Genomic DNA, 24,518 nt, shown 5'->3' with positions numbered 1-24,518 from the left:
TGAAGATCAGACTAGTTCTATTTAATTAAAAGTAATATTGCTTGAAAGGGAATTTGATTAGCAATAAGGAAGTTCATATGACTGGGATTACAGAGGCCTGCATCCTATCACTGCCCATCTTAATTCACCTTGGGTCAATTATTTTCTCTCTTCTCTCCATTTCCCTATCTGTAAACCTGAGAATAAAGATAAGGAAGAAAAGAAGGCACTGACCTCTATCACTTTTAAATGGTAAATCCACAGACATTTCAGATAACAGTCAGAATGGATTTTAAATACATCAATTTGCCCATCCAACTATTTACATATCCATTCCCAAATGAACATTTAAATCAATGTTAGCAACAAGCACATTGCAAGGTTGAGTTCCCTTCATACTAAATCCAAAGTTGTTTTAACAGTTTTAAAGGATCTCCCCTCATTTCTAGCCAAGACTGTGTCCTGTGCTGCACAGCCCAATGCAACTTCTTTCCTCTGCAAAGAATTCTTCTTCAATATCAATACTTTTTAAATTGAAAGTGTACGTGACATTTTCCAGGATCTGGGGGAATAAAATCAACTGGTTTTATTCTCTTTTTAATCGACAAACTGAGGCCCCAGAAAATAGTACTTTGTTTAAAATGGCAACATTGAACACTGAAAGCAAATACAGGTAGATGAATGCAACAAGACAGATCAACTTTATTGTCATGGAAAAAATTCTCTAATTAGAAAGCAAGCTGCATGAAAATAGATCATAAATTATTTTACTGAAGTAAACTAGTGAGGAGGTCCAAATCCCCTTGGTTTTTGTTTTTTTTAAATTAAAAACTGAAGATGCAGCATAGAAATTAAATAATAGATATCACAGCAATCTTAATTTTTCTAAATATGCAAATTATATATATATTCTTAATGCAAAAGGTAACATCGGCTGGAAAAATACTTACATAAGCAAGTTCTATAGAAGGTATTATGTAACTTGGTTAAATTCATTCACTGATTCAAAAACCCATATCTGAGTGTGTATAATTCATCTCTGTCACTAATTCAGTTGAAAAACCCTGTTTGATTTAAGGAAGACACAGGAAACTCTGAGCTTCATGTCATAAGAATTACAGCAGAACATTATTGAAATTTTAAACGTAAAAAACTTTACATCTACTCTTTAAGGTCACCTTTACAAAAATAGCACAATGAACTTGGTTTAATCCAAATCATTTTTCTGTTAAGATTCTGAATTGATTCTATAATCATATAAAAACAAGCTCAATACACAATTAGAGCTAATTGTTGTCCCAGCCACTGAAATACACAAAGCAATTTGTGAAGTAAAAGTAGTTTTTCTTCTCAAGGTTCATTGTTTAAAAAGGTGTTTTCCATAGCAAGTGACATTTCTCAGCATAATTCTGAAAACTAATCAGATAGGTTTCAAGAAAATGTCAAACTGCTGCTCCTGGCAATGTTCTGAAAATTAAACTAACATTACATTTGAAAAGAAATTAATTACTGTTTTCTAATTATTTTTTTTATATTAAAAATTAACATATTTGCCATTTAATATAAACATGCTTTCAAGTACAATCACCTTTACTGCCTTCAATGTGATAAACAGTAACTTTTATTCTAATGTTCCACATAAAAGGCAGGCAACAGATGTATTTCTCATACTGTTGCATTTTTAAGAAACTGGTCTTTTGCTTGATAAACAGTTTGCCTGAGCTAATTTTCATATGAATGTATATCTTTTCTGTAAATTCTGCACTGCACTTCTGAAAAACAGAACTAGGGACAAACATATGTCTTTTGAGTTCACTAAAGGAGTTAAAGACATCAAACTGCAAAATTTCAGAGCAGAGAACAACAATCCAAAAATATTTCTGTCTTTCCACTTAAAAATCAACATAGTTAGAACTGCACTGAAAAAGAGTTCCTGTTTTATTAGAAAAGAATGAAAATGATCCTTCTACCATCTCATATTACCATAAAATAAGCTAGAGAAACAGTCTAGATCAATTTGAAAAAGCAAGTAGAGAACTGTTCATGAAACAATAGTGAGAAGAGTTGTCTATGGTAACCACAACAGAGATACTTTGACTGCAATTCCCATCCATTTTATCCTCTATGATACCAAACACTTAGTTGATTGACTCTGGTTATTAAACTTGTAGCTTGCATGATGGAGTGCAAGCACAATGAAAATGGAGCTAGAATTCAATGTGTTATAAGGAGAAAAAATGTACAGGACTAGATCTCACACAGAAAACTACGAGATTCCAATGAACAAGCAACAAGAGAAAGGAGCACTGTAAAGAAAGGTCAAGTAGCTACCAGGTGAACATCAAATTCATGATGACATGCACAGAGGTAGCAAGGCTACCTTACCTGCTGCTCAGCATTGTACGTACCTATAAATTGGAAACATCACAAACTGCCTCACCCTGTTCCCCTCTCTAGAAGATCAGGATGAAGTTCTGATAGCAGGAAGCACAAGCTGTGCATCGCTTCAGTAACTGGCCTGGGAAATTCAGTCTCCCCAGAAACTTGTCTCTGAATTCTCTAATCTCCAGGGGCTCACACACAGCCAGCCTCTCACAATCCTTCTGTCTCTCTTGCAGTTGTCCTGGACCTTATCACTCCAGCAGCCAACTCCTTCAAGTGCTCAACACACACACATTGGCTCCCAAGGCACTTAACCTACTGGCTGGATAGAGCAATCTTGAAATACCCTTACCTTGCAACCCATAATGTGCCCCATACCCATCAAGACCCCTCTCACACACCCTAATGGGTGCTCCAGAGAGCTGTACCCATTAACTGTGGGAGCCAACCCCTGGCCATAGGGCTCATGCCCCTCCAGGGAGGAAGTAGGGCAGGGAATCCCTTCCTCTGAATGAGATATTTGGAATTCCCTGCCCACCATCGCACGCTCCCATCCCTTCATGTATGTAGAAGGTGTGTGTTTTACCAAGCAATTTCATATTTTAAAAGCAAAGTCATCAGATAAAAATAGTGCAAGCAATGCATATGAACAAGTGAAACACAGAGTAACAAGGAAATAATCTAAAAAATACTGAAACAAGTAACACGTAAACAAATCAATCAGAAACAAGAATATAGAAAACATTAAGTGACAAAACCTACTAACTCATACTTTGAAAGATATTTTAAAGTCATGTAATTGACTACTATGAACATTTAGAACCAAGCAGGGGGTAAAAAACCCCAAGAGTAGCACTGCTTTGTTTTTGCTGTATTTTTGCTGTATTCTGTATTTAGCAGTTCATAAACATCTAAATTACGATTTCTTCCAGTGAGTCAGACTGCTTTCTAGAATCAAAATGTTGTTTTCCAGGTGTTCAAGTTCAGATTTGCCAGATACCAAAGGCAGTCCATTTTCTAGTGCACCACATTCCAGACAAAGGTATTGGTTGCTCCTATGTACCTGACCTCTGTCTAGGATTTTGTGTGTTTTTTTAGGGTGAGAGTGTATGCATTTCACAGAGGCACGTGTGTTACTAAAAAAGCATCTTCACTTGCTGACTTTTCTAGGGGGTCTAAAGCATGGGTCCATAATATTTTCAGAGCCAAACAAGAAAGGAGAAAAGAAGGACGAGATGGCTGCTAAGCTGTAGCTTTACACCTTTGCATGTTAGGGCGATATTAAATACCAATGGGGAATTTTTGTAATGGAATGAAGAGGAGTGCAGGTATTTTTATGTCATTATGCAACACTTAGCCACAGAAGAAGCCAATTAATTTCCAAACTGAAACTTTACTCATTGTCACGAGTTAGCCCTAGCTGGTACCAACCAGGCCTCTGCTTGCTCACCTCTGACTCCCCACTGCGGGATACGGAGGAGAAAATCCACCCAAAGATTCCTTAATTGAGACAAGGACAGGCAAAAATAAGACAGACTCAACTTGGGAAGAAAAAAATATTAACTTAATCTATCAGAACAGGAGAAAACATGATTGGATCTTAAAGTACCTTCTCCCCACCCCTCCTCCCTTCCCAGACCGGATCCCTTCCCTGCTGCCTCCCCCTCAGGGCACAGGGGAGGGGCAGGGGGGGTTTAGGGTCAGTTCCCCACACAGAGTTTCTGCCGCTCCTTCCTCCTCAGGGGGAGGACTCCTCACGTTCTTCCCCTGCTCCAACGCGGGTTCCCTCTCCCGGGAGAGTCCTTCAGGAACCCCTGGGACATGAGTCCCTCCCACAGGTGCAGTCCCTCAGGCACAGACTGCTCCCACCTGGGCTGCACACAGAGTCACGGCTGCTGCAGGAGCAGTCACCTCCTCTGACACGGGCTCCTACATGGCTGCAGAGCCACATTTGCTCCCCCACTAGAGGTAAGGCAATAGAGATTGACAAAAACAAAAAGCAAAAACCCACAACCAAATCCTCAGAAACTCTTCGTTGTGTTTGCAGGTCACCTTGGAGATTTTTAAGTAAAACTATGTGAAAATAACTTGTTTTAAAGAACTCATGCATATTGCCGCTCCTGCCAAGAGAAATCAAGTAGAGTTTTACACTATTCTAAGTACTCTGTAGCCTGGACTCCAACTGCTCTCCCATTTAACAAGAAAAATGCTTAGTGTGAGACCAGGTGGCTATTAACATAAATTGTGAACATCACACACAAGCAAAACTAAATGACAATTTGTTAAAACAATATTTAAAGATCTTGAGAAGTTAACTCTTGATGCCTATCAAGTAAAGACTAAGCTCATTGATTTCCAGGCCTTTCCTCCCTTCTTAGTTTTCTGGACAACATTCTGCAGCAATCTCTTGGACCTCTGCATACCTCTTTTTAATATCTAAAAGTCTATCACCTTCCCTTCAGATATACCTCAATTCCTATTTGTTCCATGGATAGCACAAACTTTTTCACAATAGGACTGCAAAGGCACACCTTGATCTGACTATCTAGCCCATTCTTTCACAAACTAGGAATCAATAAACTCCCTGTATTTGCTGTACAGCAACATTTTGAGGCCACAAAACTTTCCTGACATGAAAAGACAACTGGAAAAACTTTAATGTTCAGGAATGAAAGGTGTTCTGCGCTAAGTGCTATGCCTTGTTTCTTTGGCTTTTCCATGTTCCTCTTTCTTGTATCCTACTCCTGCTTCAGCTGTGTAGAAAATACAACTGATCAAAAGACAGCTGCATGTGCTACAATTAATTAATTTTCAGTAGCAATAGGGGACCTCCTGTGAATTTCATAGAGTCAAAGGCTACATGAGGTTGGAAGGGGCCTCAGAAAGTCATCCAAGCCACTCTCTTATACAAAGCAGGGTCAGATAAGAGATCAGACCAGGCTGCTGAGGGCTTTACACATCTAAGTGTTAAAAACCTCTAAAATCGAGGCTGCCCAACCTCTCTGAGCAACTTAAGCCACTGCCGAGATGTCCTTAGATAAATTTTTTACCAGAAACAAAATTCTCCTAAACTCTGTAAATTATACTGGATTCATTATTTCTAGTAACGGTTCAATGATAACTATTTTTATCAGAAAATGAAGGGAATCTAAGTTTTCTGTATCCAAGTTCATTTGAATTATTTAGCTAATTTGGTTTCAAACCACATTTGATTTAACCTTTGGTATTTAAGTTACTCATCATTCGGTGACCAAAACCAATGCCATGCTTAGAAGCTCATGTTGAAAAAATTGATCTATCACGATCACAGGATGACTTTCTGTAAGGTTTTAAAAGTGCCAAATGCAAATTAAGAGATACACTGTAATAATGCTCTACCAAATAGATTCCAATGTACCAGCTACCACCGTACAAAGTAGTCTGAAAATCAGTGTTTAATATTCAGCTTTCCAAGGACCTCCAACAGCAGCCTAAGTAGACTCAAGGCTGAACATCATCAGTCAAAGCTGAAAATGCTACAATTGTGGAGACAGCAGAAACATCTGGAAAACATCAGTTTAAAAAGTTGTTTCACACTTGGAACCACCTAAACTGACAATATCCAATACAAAAAATCTCTTGCAGCAGGAAGGAAAAGTCGAATAACTATGCATGAAGTTTGAGGAGAAGACAGCCCTTTAATCAACACAGGCCTGTTACTCCATGACTTATCTGAATGTTTCATTGCTACCAGCCATTCACAAGAAGAAACATATCTCAAACAGGATCCAAATGATCCAAAATGCACTCATCTATAATGCAAAAAATTGCTATCTACCAAATTGTGCACCTAAATGAAAAACAAAGTAAACAAAATATTAAGAACATGACTGAAGAACTACCCATTTCATTAGGCTATCTATTGCAACTAGTAAAAAATACAAATCTGAAGGTATTGGATCTTATATTTTGAGTCATTCATTCACAAGAATAAGGCCCTTGTCTCACAACTATATGCTTAAAATCCATACTTTACACATAGTTTTGGCTAGCCTTTAAAATGGAACATGCAGTAAAACTCTTAAGACCTTAATACCATTGCTTTCTCCTGTGAACCTTTTGTCAAAATGAGGGTTTGTTTACTTTAAAAAGGTTGTTCCAGAAAGCTAAGATATACCCAGAAATATGATTCTAAACATGTGACTTTGAATAAGAACATATATATATATATATATGAAAGTCTACAAATGTTTTGAAGAAAAATAAAAATGTTTCAAATTCCATTATTTAAAATTACATTACACATCCAGTTATGAATACGTATAGGAATATACCTGTGGAATTGAATTGTCCTTCAGAATTACATAATGACTACGTTCTGTCTCACAACAATTTGATTTCCATATCACCTAGTATTTCAATGTCCTCCAGAATACTGATACATGGGCAATGTTATCATACTTAGACCTAAACTCCTTTTAAAAAAGGGTTTTCAAACTTACAGTTACTTATAGTGCTAAAGTACTTAGAGTACTTTTATAAGTACTTTTCAAACTTATAAAATGGGGATACAGTTAATTTCTATTTGTGTAGCAATCCTACTTTACAAATGAAGCACAATAAAAAAGCTGAGGTGTTATCCTTTTGCTAAAAATGGTATTGCTTTAAAACTTACAGATGTAAACAGTCAACTTAAATATGTGGAGGACTAAGCTACATTAAAGTAGGATGAGAGAATGTGCCATATTTCAAGAAGCACTTACATACCTATAATTACTAGCATGGGAAGAACAATGAATAATTTCAATCCCTCCAAAGACAGGACAGATAGTCTCATATATTCTCATAGTAAAGACTGCCTGAGTTTACACCCCCAGGTAATCTAAATGTAGACCTAAATCCCTACCCATAACTGTAATGCAAAGCAATCTCAGTGCAGCATACATGTTCTATATAATAGATGAATCAATAAAGACCAAAAATAGCTGTATAAATTTATATGCACAATTTAAAATGCCACTTGGAATTTTTCCCTGAAGAGTGGATTTAATTTTACTGTGCAAGTGAAATTACTGAGTGCTGCCCTTAAGATACTAAGTAGGCTGAATAAAAAAAATACCCATTGTAAATTCTTTGTTTATAAAATAACTAGAGTAGTTATGTGTATATCAAGGTAAAATTTTACATTAAATAAGGAACAGAATACAGAAGGACAATCTTCCTGTCCAGAAAGTAACAGTAATGTTGCTGTTCTTTTCTAAGGGCACATGCCTTCATGTCCTTTGAAAAATTATGAAAATTATCTGTAAAGTCACAACAGTACACATTAGATGGATATAAAATTGCCAGGCATTTACAGATGTGAAATTTTCTGTTTAATGGAAAAAAGCATGGATAACACCTATAAAGTGATATGCACACTGGAAAGACAGTAATAAACACAATGTAAAACAAATGTTGAATGCCTTATGTTCTGATATCCAGAGTACAAACAAGGTGCATTGAAAGACAGAGGAACAATTCTAGACTGAAAAAAAAAAAAAAAGCCTTACTTTCAAAATCAATTGTTTATAACCTCGTAAGTTATATAAAAACTTAGTCCCCCCAAACACATAGCAATAGAGTAAAAGGATAGAAATACTGTCTTTATTTGCTAGATGAAGATGTGGACCTCAAGAATAGCTAGATTAATATCCTGAATACATTTCAAGCTTTTTGTAAAAAGCCTAATCATGAACAGCAGCAGTTTAGCAAGGTCGTTTATTCACCAGTGGTCATCTTGCTTTATAAATATAAAATAATGAACTGGGTTGAGCTCTCTGTTTCCAGAAATCATCTCCTGCAAAAGATTTTTCCAGTTTTCCCTACTCTATACAAAAACATTACTTGTGCACTTCAAAAAAGAAGAGGAATTTAAAAAAGAAAACAGAAAAGAGAAGGGGGGGGGGAAGAATTAATTTGGCTACAGAATGACTCAGACTTTCTGCTTCATATACAGATTTTTAGAATAATTTACATCCTGGGAAAATTCCCAAAATGAGGACCAAGTGAGGCTATGCCCAAAGCTGCAAGAATTTGGGTGTCTGCAGTGCCCTTGGAGGAATTACAACTAAGTATCCAGCTCTCCTGAACCAGTTCAATTCTTGATCAAAATATATGCATCTTCATAAAGAATGACACTATTACTCAAGCTAAGGTTATGTTCCCCCTAATCATATCAAATTATATTTGGCTTGATAAAAATCATAGTAAATAAAGTTCCCTCTTTTGTAGTGCATAAATATCAGGATTATACTTTTTATAATATTATAATATTACAGATTATTTTTATTACAAATTAACAATAAAAGTGAAAATATTTCATACAGCCTTAAAAAACTTAACAAGAGAAAATAAAGTTAAATGATTACAAGTAAGTCTACAATATTCTATCTCTATATGTGCAACTTCCTGTGCAGTCCCATGAAGGCACAGTTCTGGAGTAGGTCTGAAGTGCTAATTAGATAAAATTAACGATAAATGAGGGGCTAAAATGTAGACATCTTGGAGGTTTTTGGTTCAGAGCTTTCCATATTCCTGGTGTTGAGGTTTTTTTTTTCTTAAAGCAAACATATATCATATAACTAAGTCTGCACCTAACACAACAGAAATAGTAAGTGTATTGTGGTTTCATCCTTACCTCCCACTTGAATGAACAGAACAATCCATTACCCTGAGAGCAAGCATTTTGGGATTATTTACCCACACAAACTTACATTAAAATAACTTCCACAGCAGAGAAAAAGGGAAACAGGGAAAGCGTTATATGCTATCATGAAACAAGGAAATTTGTGCAATCAGTATTGGGTCTTTTTTAAGCATGTATGCCTGATTCAGTGCAGATTTTTCAGGTATTTACTGATTTAGAATGCAGTCTTTGAAAAATAATGTAATTAATATTTTATTTCTTCTGAGAAATGAGTCTCAGAGAGACTGGGGAAGAAATCTGATTGGGTGTTTTTTTTTATTACAGAAAAAAGGGCTAATAGCATTTTTGTTTCTTTTAACCACAAATTCTAAGTAAAAAACCATCTGTGAGGTGCCAGGCAACATGCCAAGGAATTCTCTACAGTATAATTTATTATACTTGTCTTGCACCTGTTGAGTCACAGGCAATGCTGAATATTTAGAACAGATCACATCCAGATCACAGTATTCGTGCTTATGGGCTAATCTGCTTCCTTATTTTTAACCAAACTGGAAAACTCCTAGCTCATCCCACAGGAACATTTGATTTCTGACATTCTGAGTGAGTATGGGTAGGTAGCTCAAACCATCACACCAGTAAACTGGAATCTTTCATATTTGGTTCAACATACAAAAAAGACAAAAACAAACCCCAATACACCATGTGTTTTTCCAAGGATATCACTCTAGGAAGGCTGCAAGAGCATCCAAAAATCAATTTTGCCTGCTCCCCTACCCTCACCTTTTACCTTAACACAGACTCTTTGGTAGGTGAACCTTGACATCTTTTATTTGCTGCTCAAAATATTAATTTTTTTCACCTGAAATGTCAGGTAGTTACAACTGTGAGATTTTTATATTGTTACATCTAAAGTAAGGATAACAAAGTTCATGATATCTTGTTCTGATGCTGATGTTACATATTTATTTTTCACGGGTGCATCTAGTCTTAGAAAGAAAAAAAACCCCACACACTCACTATTTGGAATTCAGACTCTCTTATTTTAGAAATCAATATGCTGCTGACACAATGAAGCCACAGACACTCCTTAAAATATACATCCAACACCTCTGTGTACCTACTCATAATGATTAAGAATTAAGGATTTTTTTAACTTAAAATTCTTCCCTATTTTTAGAGTCAAATATACAAATGGCTTCAGCTTGGCCGAGGAGGAGTAGGAGAGAGAGAAGTAGGGGAAAAGATTTTCATGTTAATATTTGAGAATGTAATTCTGTCATTAAAACTAGAGTAAGGATGTATAGTATTCATCCCAGCAATTAATGGCAACACTGAATCAAGACAAAGAACACACAATTTTGCCCTCATAAACAGATGTCTGATTTAGTCTTCATATTATTGGAACCTGACAGTAACAGGGACAGGTAGTAAAGCTCTGAAGCTAAGAAATCCACAGTGCAACAGGAAAAAAAAATAGGAAGGGAAGAAAATTATGTTGGCTGCATCAGCAACCTACTCTTCAAATTTCAATCTTCCTCACACAAAAGCAAAGTCTGGAAAGTTTTCTCTTTAATATAGATTAATTTCTTTAATCTTATAATTATCATCCAGACTGCCTTTATGCTTCCAATCTCCTTGAATTGGCATTAGATGGAAATGAAGAATGAAAATATCTCCATCATCTCCAATTCTTTTTAAATCCTTTGCTCCCTCTTTCAATAAGAGTTTTGAAAACACTGAAGCACTGGTCATGAAAACACTCATACTGAAAGGCTTGCAAAGCCCTAATTCTAAAATTGGAATTCTTATCCCTCTTTTCAGAGCCAGAAAGCATTCAACACTGCATTGTCTAACACCCTCATCTTTCCCTTACGTTATTCATTACTGATTTGACTGATACTGCAACAACTTGTCCCCTTTGCTCTTGGTCTGTTTGGTTTGTCTCTCCTTTCCATAAGGGAAATGGTATTTTTGTTCCATCATAGCAATGATGCTTCTTCTAGTACTATGATGTGACAATTTTATTACTTCTCTTACCACAGTGAAGTCCTGAAATGGTAGATTTTAAGAAAATAAATACAGAAGTATTTGTGATAACCAAATCACTCAGCTCTTCCAAGATAAAGAAAATGAAACAACCGCTCTGGTGAACTTTTAGCTACTCAGAAGAATGGTTACAATGGATACAATCACAGAAGGGCTGCAGTTGGTAGGGACTTCTAAAGGTCATCTGGTTCAAAGCTGTTGCTCACACAGGACTACCTAGAGCAGGCTGCCCAGAACCATGTCCAGATGGCTTTTGACTATTGTCAAGCTCTCTGGGCAACCCATGCCAGTGTTGATCATTTCAACAATGAAAAACTGTTTCTTGATGTTTAGAGGGAGCCTCCTGTGTTTCAACTCACGCCCACTGCCTCCGGGCATGTCACTGGGCACCACTGAAAAGAGCCCAGCTCTGTCTTCTTTGTATCTTCCCTTCAGTTACTTACATACATTGATGAGTTCCCCCTGAGCCTGAAGTATCTGAACAGTCCAGATTTCTCAGCCTTTCCTCACAGGATCAATGCTCCAGTCCCTTCATCATCTTTCATGGCCCTTAGCTGGACTCTCTCTCGAGCACATCCATATCTCTCCTGTACTGGGGAGCCCAGAACTTGAGATATCACTCCAGGTGGGGCCTCACCAGTGCTGAGCAGAGGAGAAGGATCACCTCCCTCCATCCATTTGCAACACTTCTTCTAAAACACCCAAGGAAACATTCCACAGCCTTTGTAGCACGGTGTGTTGCTGGCACATGTTCAACCTGATGCCCACAAGAACACCAGGTCCTTTTCTGCAGAGCTGCTTTCTAGCTGGGTGGCCCCCAGCATGTTACAGTGCCTGGGGCTGCTTTCCCACTTGTAGGGTTATGTAGCCAGGAGATATAATGTGACATGACAGTCTTCCAAAACACAAGTTAACTGGAGTGGTTTTCATGCAATAGCTGTGGAGCACTGAAGCAGAGTTGAAGTTCATTTCCCTTGCTTAACTTCTCAGTCTCTGTTATAGTTCAGCAAGTCCTATTTCATTTTCAACTAATTCATAGACTGCCTATATGCATATAAACTTGGTAGCCTTGCATATGCATTCCTCATTGGTTTGTATCTCTGCTGCTCCGTGCCCTTACTGCTTTCCTTCTGAATAATTTCATCCTCCTAACTGCATTCATGCAGACACATAAGGTAACGTAAAACTGGAAGAAATTTCCTAGACCAACAGTTGGAGAGGAAAATGTTACTACTATGAAGCAGGATGTAGAAAAATAGACATGTCATTAAATCTACAAACACAATCTGTAGCAAATGCATCAGTGTTCAAAGCAAAGCAGCTTTCCACCTCCCCAAAAGAACTCGGAGGATTTGTCATAGCAGATCACATTGCTGCTCTGTGAGATCCAGTGTGCAGCCTCCAGCACTGGCCAGTACCTGGTGCTACATGGAAAAGTGAGCAGCAGCATATTGCACCTGGCTAACCTCCAGAGATTTGCTCTGTAATTGCTAAGCAGAGCAGAAAAGAAAAACACTGGAGTTTCTCTTGGGCTATATAAGTCATTTTGCTTATGTTTAAATTTAGCAATATAGGTGACACTGGATTAAATGCAGTCGATCAGAATCAGCTTCTTAGCTTATGGAGACAGTGTACATAAACGTTCAAGTAGCTACAAAAAATATAGGCATGTCTACCAGAAAAGCCAACAGTTAGTGACTCAACATCACTATTCAGTACACTAACAGGGAATGCTGAGGGCTGTTTGTTCCCAGGCAGGAAGAAGGGTGTATTCTACAGGCACGTGGGACCACTATAATTCTGATCTAGACTTGTAAAACTGTCCTTCTGTCCTTAACAACAGGGAGGTTAATCTTCAGAAACTCTGGAAACTCATATCCCCATGAAGTAGAGTACAACAAAGAAACAACAGCAACATCCTTATGGGTTAGCACATCTGGTTCTGTAAAATTCTTCTACCTAGTTTGTGCCCTCCATTCCACCCACCTTGCCATAGTCCCTCACCTCTACTGTTTAAAAATATCTCTCATTTTATTCTGGAATAATATTCAGGCTGTGAAAAGAAACAATGAGGACAGAGAAGCCACATCTTTTTAGTGAATGGTTACAAGAACTATCTTTGACAACACGATATGAAAGTCATTTATTCAGCTCAACATCAACATAATGATTTCATGAGGAAAAAATGAGAACCCTTCATAAATTACTTCTTATGACTAAATTATGTTCACATTCAGTTCACATTTTTCCCAAGTTATCTCATTTGCCTTACAGATTGATAAAGGTCTTCATGCCCAAGCCTCCATATTCTACAGGATAAACATTTTCTACCTACTCATGAATCTGTCACATTCCTCACGTTTTATGATCCTCTTCAATTCAAACTACTTTTGTTGGCAGAGCAGGATACAGTGCAATTGGATTTCTCACCACTTGAGATAAACAAGATGGACTTCCTTCAAGTTCCTTCCTTTCTCAATTCTTCCAAGCAGTTTTGTACGGATACAATACCGTATATGACCTTGGTAGGCTGTGTTTTTTTTATAAGACTCATTTTGGTCATTTTTAAATGGACAAAGACTGAATTTGGAACCAGATGGAAACAAGTTTTCAGGTCACTCCCACTAAGTACCACCAATTAAAATTAGCCTTTCACTCTAACAAATCTATCGTGGATCACTTCAGCTAACCCACGGAGATCCTTAGACTCAGGAAAGCAAAATTAAAAGGTCTTCCAATTCCAGTAACTGACTTTACTTTTCTGAAATGGGCATCAGAGGAGGCTACCAGCAAGGAAAGGAGTAAGAATGCCTACTAGCTTAGGTCAGTGTTACTTCATAGTGATTCTTCCCAGCAAGAAAGTGGGAGATAGTTCGTGTCCAAATAAAATGGGATTATTACTTAGTGTTCATTACTTTATTCTCATAGCTACCAACAGTTTCTTAGTTGCCAAACTACTGTCTCCTTTTCCTATGATATGTTTCTGAAAAAGCCATTTATTGTTTGTTGCGGTGAACACACATTGTCAAACCCTTTCAGATGTCTGCAGTCAACAGAAAACTCCATGACAGAATCAAGTGCCCCTTCCAATTTGGCACTTCTTTCCCATCTCTGCTCTCTTGTTTACAAGCTACCTCTGCTATTTTGTTTACAAAAGCTCTCACTTCTAAATGCCTCTATCTACTAAATGTTGCATTAAAAAACAACAAGCTACTTGACTGCACAGAGAAAACTGAAGAATTTGCCAGGAACCTCTCACTCATTTTCTCAGATATGGTGAATTTGAAAGGAGGACATGGTCCTTAGCCAAATTAGAACATTTTCAGTAATTTGGAACGTGTTTGGCTAGGCCATAAGTATGGCTCTGGAGTTTTTTAAACCTCAAAGTGAACAAGTTGAAAAGTTTCATACATCTAGTGAAATATGAATTACATCTAAAAGTTGAGGCAAACTAGGCTGGAAATTGCAATGCAACTGGTAAAATCAATCCTCACATCTTTGCAGATGTTTTCTTCAAAGAAATAATACACTCTTTATTCTTCACCTTGATAAATTAGTGAGCAGCAATTGCATGCAAGCAAAGATAACAGAGTAGCCTTTCCAAGTTCCTGCCCAGTAGACTTAATTTGAATATGTTTATGTGTACAGTACTAGAAACTCAGTAGAAGAGCCTAATGTCTGTCTACCTGTGTTTACAGTATTTTATTTTTTTTTTGCTCATGCAAATCTTAAATATTATAAACTGATGGAGTAGACAATTTTTATGCCCATATAAAATTCATAAGCCTTGTCTGAGAGCTCAGTCTTACATCGATCTATGTCATCAGGTACAACAGTACAGATCTCATCTGTCAGAAGTCTATAAAACATTGCATTAATATACTGACCTTTAAAAACTCCAGAACACTATGCTTCAGTATGGTGTTCAACATGGCTCAGCCTGGCTTCAACAGAATAGGATCATGAAAATTACAGATGTACACTTCTGAAACTTCCTCTTCTCCTCCATTCCCCTGACCTCTCAAAAATGACAACCCTATTTCAACATTTCCAGCAAACTTCAGTCCCCTCCATCAGTGCCCTGCTTTGCATTTTCCCTTACAGCCACCGCCATCTCCTTAAACTGCTGTTTTCAGTTTGGCTGTCAGCTCTCATCATGTCAGATACCCTGGAAGTGGGTGCATTCAAAAAGCATGAAAAAAATAACATTACAAGGTAGGAGAGATACTGAAAGGAAAGAACTATATTATGCTTATCTTCTAGGAAACAGAATCCTGAAGGCAAAAAGTCAAAAAATTACCTCCGGAGCTGTAGTGACTCAGACCTCAAGTAACCCACGTTTGGAAGTGCATGGGGATAGCATTTTTTTGTGGCATCACTTGATCTCAAGTAGGCTCAGAACAGATAACCAGATGGGATGTGATACTTATCTTGCCCCTGCAGTGGAAAGCCACCAAAGTACAACGCTTTTGAAAAAGATATTCGCTTTTCAGATTATAAAGTTACTTGAAACCTAAGGCTAATTTCTTCAATATCAGGGGAGGACAGGGTCAGGGGTGGGAGGGTGACAAACAAACACAGACAGCAGTGTTTCTTACAGGCCTGGCCTCCAGGAGCCAGGTTTCATTACACTGTTAAGAGCCAGGTGACAAATCCAAGACTTTCCCCCTCTTTTACAGAGCAAACCTGTACTAGTTTTGATGGGACTATGCTATTTACACATTAAGACTATAGCACAGATTGTATATAGAACAGTATTACATTTTGCAGCAAACTGTAATTCATGATATATCCCAAGAAAATTTAGAAAAGCAAAATCCAGTCAAAAATCCCATGTTGCATTTCTGAATCAAACCTGGAGACGCAGAAAAATCTGATCATAATTACAGAAAAGATGAGAAGATAAACTTTTCTTTATATGTCATTATTTGCCACATTCTACAGAACTCTATATTCAAAATTGTACAGATTCTTACACAGCTTTCAGGAAGTTATTTACTTTCCAGTTGCATTCCTAGTCATACTCATACAAGGACAAAGTAGACTGACAGAGATACTAAAAAAATGATCTCCATCCTAACTGCTCCTGCCACGAGGAGAGATGAGTATGCCATACTTGAGCAGTTCTGCAATTGCACAGCTATCAAGGAACTGTCATTGCCATCTAAGTTGCAGCAACTGTGAGGCTGCTTTAAATTGAGCCAAGGACTAAAGAGGTCTGTGACAGAGAAGGAAAAAAAAGGCCCTGTGGTTTCTGCATTGCTCTTTATATCACCCTCAGAGGCATTTGCGTTCAGGCCAGCTCCCCTTCCCCCTCTTGGGCTGCAAAATAGCAGTGGGATACATAATGAGTGAATGAGATACAACACCCTGCATGAGCAGCTTCTCAGCAAATTCCTTCTTAATCTTGCTGCCTAGTTCAATCCAAAGGTTGACCTTCACCTTTCACTTCCAAGCTTCCCCCTTTTTCATCCCTCTTGCATTTTTTCCCATTATAGAAGCATTTAGAAATTTCTATGTCAGTGTTATTCAGCAATTCAAAAGCTCCTTAAAAAGCTAATTTAGGATTAAATACTCCTTCTATTAAGTGTTATATAACTTTCCCTATTTAAAGGCAGTATCAGTGCAAAGTAATTTATGATTTCATATTATCAACACTTGAAAATAATGTCTTCATCATTAAATTCCACACTCGTATGCTTTCTTGATCTCCTTAATAAACTTGTTACAGATAAGTTGGGAGTTCTCCTCTGAGTGGTCAGAAGAGAAAATCCATTTTCCTCATCTTATATGCACTTATGTAACCTCTACGAGATAGTCCCTACGTCAGTACCACTAGCACTGAAATACTTGAAATCTCACTGTAGAGGCTTTGCCATCACTTGCTGCCATTACTGGAACAGAGTTTAGTGACCAAACTGCAACTGAAAAATATAATCATATTGATTTCTCTTTTTTGGTGAACAAAATTCCAACTGCTTGAGTCAGGACTCCCTAAAAGCATCCATGAATAGGGCCCTGTTCTGCCATCAGCTTCCACACTAACTTGACTTCTTGATACCCATCACAGTGGCAGATGATGCACACCAAGTTCTTTACCCCAAACCAGATCCAATTTCACTGTCATGATGTATGTGTGCAGTTCCTATGTCAAATCAGAGCATATTCATGCTACAATCTCTTACCACCCCAGTTACTTCCACTGGCTGACTGAACCAAACCAACAAACTACCCCCAGCTGAGCAGTGGTCACATAGGCAGAGCTCCCAGTTGCCCACCATAACTCTTCTCCATAAAGGAATATGAAGTTAAATTTCAGTCTACAGTAAAACTGACAGCAATGTTTCCCTGTTACAATAACATCACAAAGCTTCTACTCTTTATGCAAATGCTTTGGAGCTTTTTTAGTTCAAAGGTCACAACACAGGCTTTGAGAAACAGGTGTTGATAGAAAATGCAACACTTAAAAGAACCCAGGTAGCACTACATGCATCTTCTTCAATGTCTCTCTGTAAAAGCCATGTCAGTAGATGCAGCATGCTGACCCTTGTGATATAAATATGAAAAGTAAACCCCCTACCAGCTGAGAAGTGGTACAAAAGCTTGGTAAGAACTACTGATTTCAATGAGCTCCCACTGAAAGGAAGGAGATGCCTAAGGCTATACGCTATTTTCTGATACATCCACTCAAACCTCACTGTGTCTTTCACAAATGTTTGTGCTGCAAGCCTACACTTAAATATTTTGAGTTTCTATCATGGAAAAAAAAAAAATCTCTGTTTCTACTGAGTGAAAAAATAGATTAATAAGTAATTATATACAAAATATCCTTCTTTCCTCCTTTCTCTCTCTTTACTTCATCTGGGGACTAAATTTTGAAATTCACATGGTCTTTCGTTGGGGTTTTTTGTTTGTTTCAATGTGCTTCTGGATTGTTCTTTTACATTCTCATTTAAAAGAATTTTGCAAATATCTCTGAGACAATCCACTGTCCCACAGCAGAAACCTTTTACTTGATGGTGGATAACGTTGTTTCAGCCTCAGGCTTGGACTGAGTGGGGACGGTGGGGAGGTGCAGGTGAAGAAGAAAGAAAAGGTAAAAAGAGCAAATGCAGACAGAAAAGTAGGCTGTACAAAACCACCAGTCATTTAGGAATAATCACTACCATGTGTGCTCACTATCACACAAACATAAAACAACGCTTACATTCAGGTTTGGAATCCTGAGATGTTTCTGATACTATAGGGAAACAAAGTGAAAAAAAATTATTCACCTAAGACTAACCTGTCAAGTGTAAGCTTTACGCACAATAAGGGCATGTGCAAAGTAGACAGAGACTCACTGTGTTGTTAAAATACCATATTTTAAAGGCATTTAAAGTCCTTCTGACAACAAGTACGAGGTCCTGACTGGGTAAGAATTTTCCAACTCAGTAACTCTCACACTGCATAATTTCATTTAAAGCTTCGGTTGTTTTGTTTGTTTGTTTCTTTTAATTTAAGCACTTAAGCCCCAACCCCTCTGCCCACCCCCAATACTATCTATCTTCATCAGCTATGAGTTTTACCCTCTGAAAAATAAATACAATTCTTGGCCTTCTGTTAGTGACACTTAATTCTTTTTCCTTTTATTGGAAATAAATTCCTCTGGTTGCAAATACATGGTCCAGGGCTATGCTTTGTCTCCACAGCTACAAAAAATGGCATGATAATTTTTTTACTTGAAGTTTACAAGGTTTCCAAAGGTATGGTATTAGAACACACGGACCAGCAGGACACAGCTCCCCTTGGAAGAGTTAAAGGTAATCTCAATTTTTCAAGCCTCATGGTAAAGTGAGGAAAAAATGAACTTGATTCATTCTGCATGCTACATAAGGCCATTTTTACCCACTCTGGGGGTGTGGAGTAGAATAAATAAATGAAAAAAAAAATCATTAAGATGTTGAGATTTTATTTTAAGATGTAAAGAATATTTAATTTATCACCCTGCCTCCTTTGTTTGTTTAAACACAAAATTTATCTAGACTTAGAGTCTGTTGACCATGGTTACCCAAGGTAATTACTCACTTGCATTAAGTAATTCAAATACTCCTTAGGTTAGTCTAACTTGGAACATAAGCTTGAAAGTTATTAATTTACGAATTCACTGGCTAATTTGTGGTTAAATGGTGAACAAATTAAATAAAGAACCTATATCCTCCTTTCAAAGAGCCATACTTCCATGTAAAAATTATAAAGCAGTCTGGGATAGGAGCTAATTAGGTTCAGGATCTTAATAATGCATGGCTTATTTCTGATGGAGAAAGTCTAGCTGTTTCCTTGGTCAGAAAATGGGTCGGAGATTAATAGGCTCCATGAACTAAATTTCTGCTGTAACGTATTTGAGTTTTTTGCATTTGAATAACTATAAAGTTGCATGGGAAAACATCCGGGTACCACTTGTCTAAACTGTTGGCTACTCCAAATACACAGCTGAGGCAAGGCAAACTCCATGTAGGAATTTCTTTATTCAAGCTTCAACTAAACAAACATCATAGATGGAGAAGATGTGGCCTGACCTTGCACCAATCACTCATGATTAACAACTCCATAGCTGCTGCAACACATGCCTGGAGCATGACTGAGTCAGATAAGCAATCCTCAGGAGATCTTGCTGTTGGCTGGTACAGTTAGCTGGTAGTCCAGCTATTATCAACATAGGCTTAAGTAATCTACTTATCTACTTTCTAAGTGCCAACATACACCCACTGTGATGTCCTAAGATATCTCCCAGCTCACAGACAAAAGACTGCCACTGAAAGTTACATCGCTGTTGTGCTCACCAAGTGACACATCGATAGAAGAAATGGCTCGTCACCGATAAAATGCTGCATTTCCTTGAGAAATGTCACAGCAACTGTATGTCCACCTCAGAACCAAGCATATTTCTGAAAGGATTTGTAAATGCTGCTCAAATGGATTAAAAACAGCAACACCACTTTATAGATCTCTATATATGCCTTGGGCTTACAGCGTGGAAAGATATCTCCCATCTCAAGGAGACAACATGCTCCCTGTCTTGAAAACTCTGAAAATCAACAGTTATCCAGAAAGGACAGATTTCATTCTTATGAACAACAGCAAAGCAATTCCCCCATTATAGCAGGATTAATGATTATACAACATTGAGTAGTGCTTACATTAAGGAGCCAGAGATACATCACTATCAGGCAGAGACTGTGTGCATCAAAACACTGTCACACCTCTCAGACTCTTATTTTCACAAGCTTGGTGAAAGGGAAATAGCATATATTTTCAGATGGGTCCTTTGTAAATAAAATCTGAAAATTAACAGGCTAATTGACACAGAGACTTATGCAGACTTTATATAAATAGTCTGTATAAGAGCTACCAAGCAAAAACTTCCTCAGCTTAAAATAGATAAAGAAAATGAAAGGTAACTCTAGTATTATGAGGCGTAAAGGCTGAAATCAATACAGTCTTCTTACTTAGAGTAACTTCTATTTAAAATATCTTTGCTTAAGGACACCATCTCATTTTCACACTTCAGCTGCACATATGGTTGTGTTTTGGAGTAGTGTTTTTGGGGTAGTGTTTTTGGGGGGTTTTGTTGTTTTGGTTTGGTTTGTTTTTTTCCCCAAAAGTGAAACTGATGGGAGTGAGGGGACAACTTTAACAGGGTTTTCACAAGCTTAAAGCAGCTTATTCTAACAATTGAGAGCTCTAAACTGCCGTATCAAGTTTGCTACTCAAGGTTATATTGACAGACATTTGAAAAAAAAAATTCTGTTAATGCCTGAACTACACTTGGTTAAGGAAATTAAGCTTAGCTTCAGATTTGGTTCTACTTCCTTTCAGAAATTTAGAATAATTAAAGCTCTTCATATATTTCTCTGAAAGAATTAATGTTAGCCAATACTAAGTGATAGCACTAAGAAACCCACAACATGTTTCCTCTATCACATTTGTAAAGAGCTGCAATTAAAGACTTATTTAAGTAAAAGATCTTATTAATCGCTTGTTATTCTCTATAAATCTATTTCAGTTCAGTAGACCTGATTAAGTCCCAATTTATAAGACTGGAAAGAGGCCAACATAGGAAATCGTTATAACTCCTTAGCAACATAGATTATTTTTATTTTTTAAGACAGGAGTTCTGAAACAGATTACAAAGCCTTCTAATGAAAATCAATAGTCTTTTGAAGTTAAAGGCTCAGAGCACAATCAAAGATTTAAAAATGTCAAAAATGGCAACATGTGATTCAACCTTTGATTTCTCTTGTGCTCCCAAATCAGCCTGGTGGGTTCGTAAGCTTAAGGCAAAAAAAAAAAAAAAAAAAAAAAAAAAAGACTTTTTGAATTGCTACTACCTAGCTTAGGCTAATGAATGGTCTTTATAAATTCAGACATGGAGTGCAAGGCAATGTGAAGTCCTGTTTCCTTCCTTGGCCCTAGGCAGCCTCTCCCAGGGCACCTCCTCTACTGGGCTGATGGGGTGCTGGCCCCTGTCCCACCGAGCCCTCTTTCCCCTCTGTAGCTGCAGCCCCTGCAATGGGCACCAGCAGGCTCAGGGCCCAGGCCTTCACCAGGGAATGCTTTACATGGCCATGGGTATATTGATAAGGGTCAGGAGGGTTATTTCCTACAGCTGGACCCTGGCTCTGAAATGACCCATTTTCCACAGCTTAACAGGAGATTCCTTTGCTCCAGCTTAATGCCGACTCCGCCATGATGTGCTTTAACCATATTGTGATAAAGGTCTAATTGAAATAAGCAGTCCCTGTGCAATTACCCTGTGAGCCATTTATAAGAGGAAAGGCCTCAACAGACTGCAGATCTGTAAAACCAGCCCCAAACAGACCCGAGACCAGGGGGAAGCTTCCCTTTCATACAGACAGTATTGTACCACTCCCAGAGAAGAGCCAAAGATGCTGACACTTTTCCTGCCCTCTGTCCCTGAGGAAGACTAATGACACTGACCCCTGGTCCCTGGGGGATGTTGCACATTTGAGTATGACACAAAAGGGGTCGATGCAAGGACATTTGTGAGTACCAACTTTAAATACATTGTTAATGAGGCTTTTTAGTCCAAGATAATGGGACTAATAACACCAGGTTAAAATGACACTTCTTGATTAGAGTGTTACAACTTCAATTAGACTAACAATCAATTCTTGGCTTCACACCTGAGGTGTACTTCTTTGACCTACAAACCACATGCAGTTCAGGGTACACTTCTAATCACAATTGCTTTCCGTTTTCAAGACGACCACACAGCCCTGTACTTTCCCAACAGAGCACCTCTTTGTGCTCTCCCTTCAAAGTGGCAGAGTAACCAGCATGTCAGCCATTGCTGTTCCTTCCCTGTGCCTCCTGTCTGTCTCTTGGCCAAAATAAAACAGCCAGCACCAAAACCAACCACCACCAAAGCCAAAAAGCACACACTACAAGCACCACCGCCCATTTTTCCATTCTTTTTCATGCTATCATGAACACTGATCCCAGGGTTCTGCCCAGCAAAACATTACCAGGGAAAGAAAGGATGAGCATCGCCTCAATGCAGTCCAATGTAACAGAGGGGTCCAGCATGGGTAAACTGCTTAAGATGCTTCCATGCATTCACTGCACTGAAAATGTCTGTGCACCTGTACTGGGTAAACATCCTTAATTTATAATATGAATCTTCATGATTAATAAATTAACACTGAAATGAACACCAAATACTAGTAACATACTGAAAATCAGCTTTCAGGAATCACCTTTATCTCAATATCAGGATTTTTACACATAGTGCAATATCTGCTATCCCTTAGGGGTTCCCTTTAAAGAATTACAAGTTTAAGAGGTCAAGTAAACTGTACATCAGCTTAGGAAGACAAATCCCTCATAAGTAGTTTGCAACCTATCAGATCTCCCACCTGCAGAAACAATTCTTATTTTTGATCCTTGCATCACAGATTGAACTTAAAATTAACAAACTGAGCCTTACCTGGGTCCAGCACTTGCCTTTTACTCTTAACTGTTTAATGAATAAAAATGCTATCTTACACACAATGTATATATCCATTACAAAAAAATACCACTGAAGCTAAATTGACTTCTGCTTATTCAACCTATTTATGCACACACACTTCAACTTCTCTCACCTTAACTACAAGCAGAAAACAAGACTGGCAAATACCAGCATTCTAGGTTTTTCATTTTAAGGAATGTTTTAAAAGCTTTAAGGAAGTTTTTTTAAAATTCATTCTAAAAGTATTTTCTTCTGATTAAGTGTGGAGGTAGAGGACTGTTCTGAAAAATATGCACCATTCAGGTAATTCACACCATTGTGTCATCAATGAGAAAGTTCAATTTTCAGCTGTGAAAAACAAGTTCATTACTATATGGCAGCAAGTCAGACAAATTCAAAATTAGCATTTGTAACAGGTAATTTTTTGTTCAGCATCAAGTTCCAGCCCCAAAACTGAGGCATCACAGAATTTTAGAAATAATCTAAATTTTAAGGTGTTTTAACCCATCAGACAACTGTCCACCTACACACTTCAAGTTTTCATTATTCATAACTAGACACATACCCATCATTTTCCCTCTCTGTAAGAGAGGGTCCACTCCAAGAACAGAGTTCTTCCAAACTCAGTAAACACACAGACATTAACCTATAAATATCCTTCAACCATATCATATCAGTGCCAAAGAGTACACTATGTGAAATTTCATCCTCACAAGATGATCATTTGTATGTCCATAGAATATTAGAAGTAGGGGACTATGAAAGATGTTACAAATTAAATCTTGAAGCACTTCCAAAATAAAGACCACAAATATCCCTACACCTATTTCAAGCAGTAAGAACAACTCCCAGGAGAGAGAAAGACAGCAGAAGGAGCAAGAGAAGGGACTCCACTAAGAGTGGAAATGTATCATATTATAGCTAGGGGTCAGGAGGAGAAGATTAAGTATAGAGGCTCTTGAGTGGTAGCCAGGGTGTTAAGGGTATAATTTCCGGTTAGAACAATTACTGAGAGGAGAATGATAGCGAGGGTTACTTCATAGGAGATGGTTTGGGCTACTGCTCGGAGGGCTCCAATTAGGGCGTACTTAGAGTTTGAGGCTCAGCCTGACCATAAAATTGAGTATACTGCTAGAAGGAGTGGAACAGAAATAAGAGGAAATAAGACAAAAAATGGACTCCTAGATATGGGTCAAATGTTTAATTTCTAGCTCTTCTTGGTTTACTTTTCCTACTTCCCCCCCCCAGTAATCTTCCCAAGCTCATCTGATTATCAGATCATGGCATCTTGTTCTTTATGGGCAAGTCAGTTTTCCAGCTCAGATTTTTCCATCCAAGATTTCCCTTTTCTTAAATCACACTGACATAATAAAACTAAATTCATTTGGACACAGAAGATTTTATTCACAGTACGAGCATAATTTAGAAGGA

At 37.8% G+C, this 24,518-nt stretch overlaps 1 long non-coding RNA gene across 4 annotated transcripts; it reads right to left on the bottom strand.

Annotated features, from left to right (window-relative positions):
* Window positions 1-6,990: 6,990 nt before the first annotated feature.
* Window positions 6,991-24,232, bottom strand: LOC115597880. Of its 4 annotated transcripts, none has more exons than XR_003987224.1 (3): window positions 23,982-24,232; window positions 8,321-8,326; window positions 6,991-7,002 (listed from the first exon to the last, which is right to left on the bottom strand). It is a non-coding gene; the product is annotated as an uncharacterized LOC115597880 (long non-coding RNA). The 4 variants fall into 4 exon arrangements; XR_003987226.1 differs by lacking the exons at window positions 6,991-7,002; window positions 8,321-8,326 and adding exons at window positions 10,652-10,662; window positions 21,558-21,561; XR_003987225.1 differs by lacking the exons at window positions 6,991-7,002; window positions 8,321-8,326 and adding exons at window positions 10,652-10,662; window positions 20,407-20,409.
* Window positions 24,233-24,518: the final 286 nt, after the last annotated feature.

The sequence above is a fragment of the Calypte anna genome, chromosome 2, assembly GCF_003957555.1.
Source record: "Calypte anna isolate BGI_N300 chromosome 2, bCalAnn1_v1.p, whole genome shotgun sequence".
Taxonomy (NCBI): domain Eukaryota; kingdom Metazoa; phylum Chordata; class Aves; order Apodiformes; family Trochilidae; genus Calypte; species Calypte anna.
The sequence above is the reverse complement of the archived record's forward strand: the minus strand, read 5'-3'. Positions and strand labels throughout refer to the sequence as shown.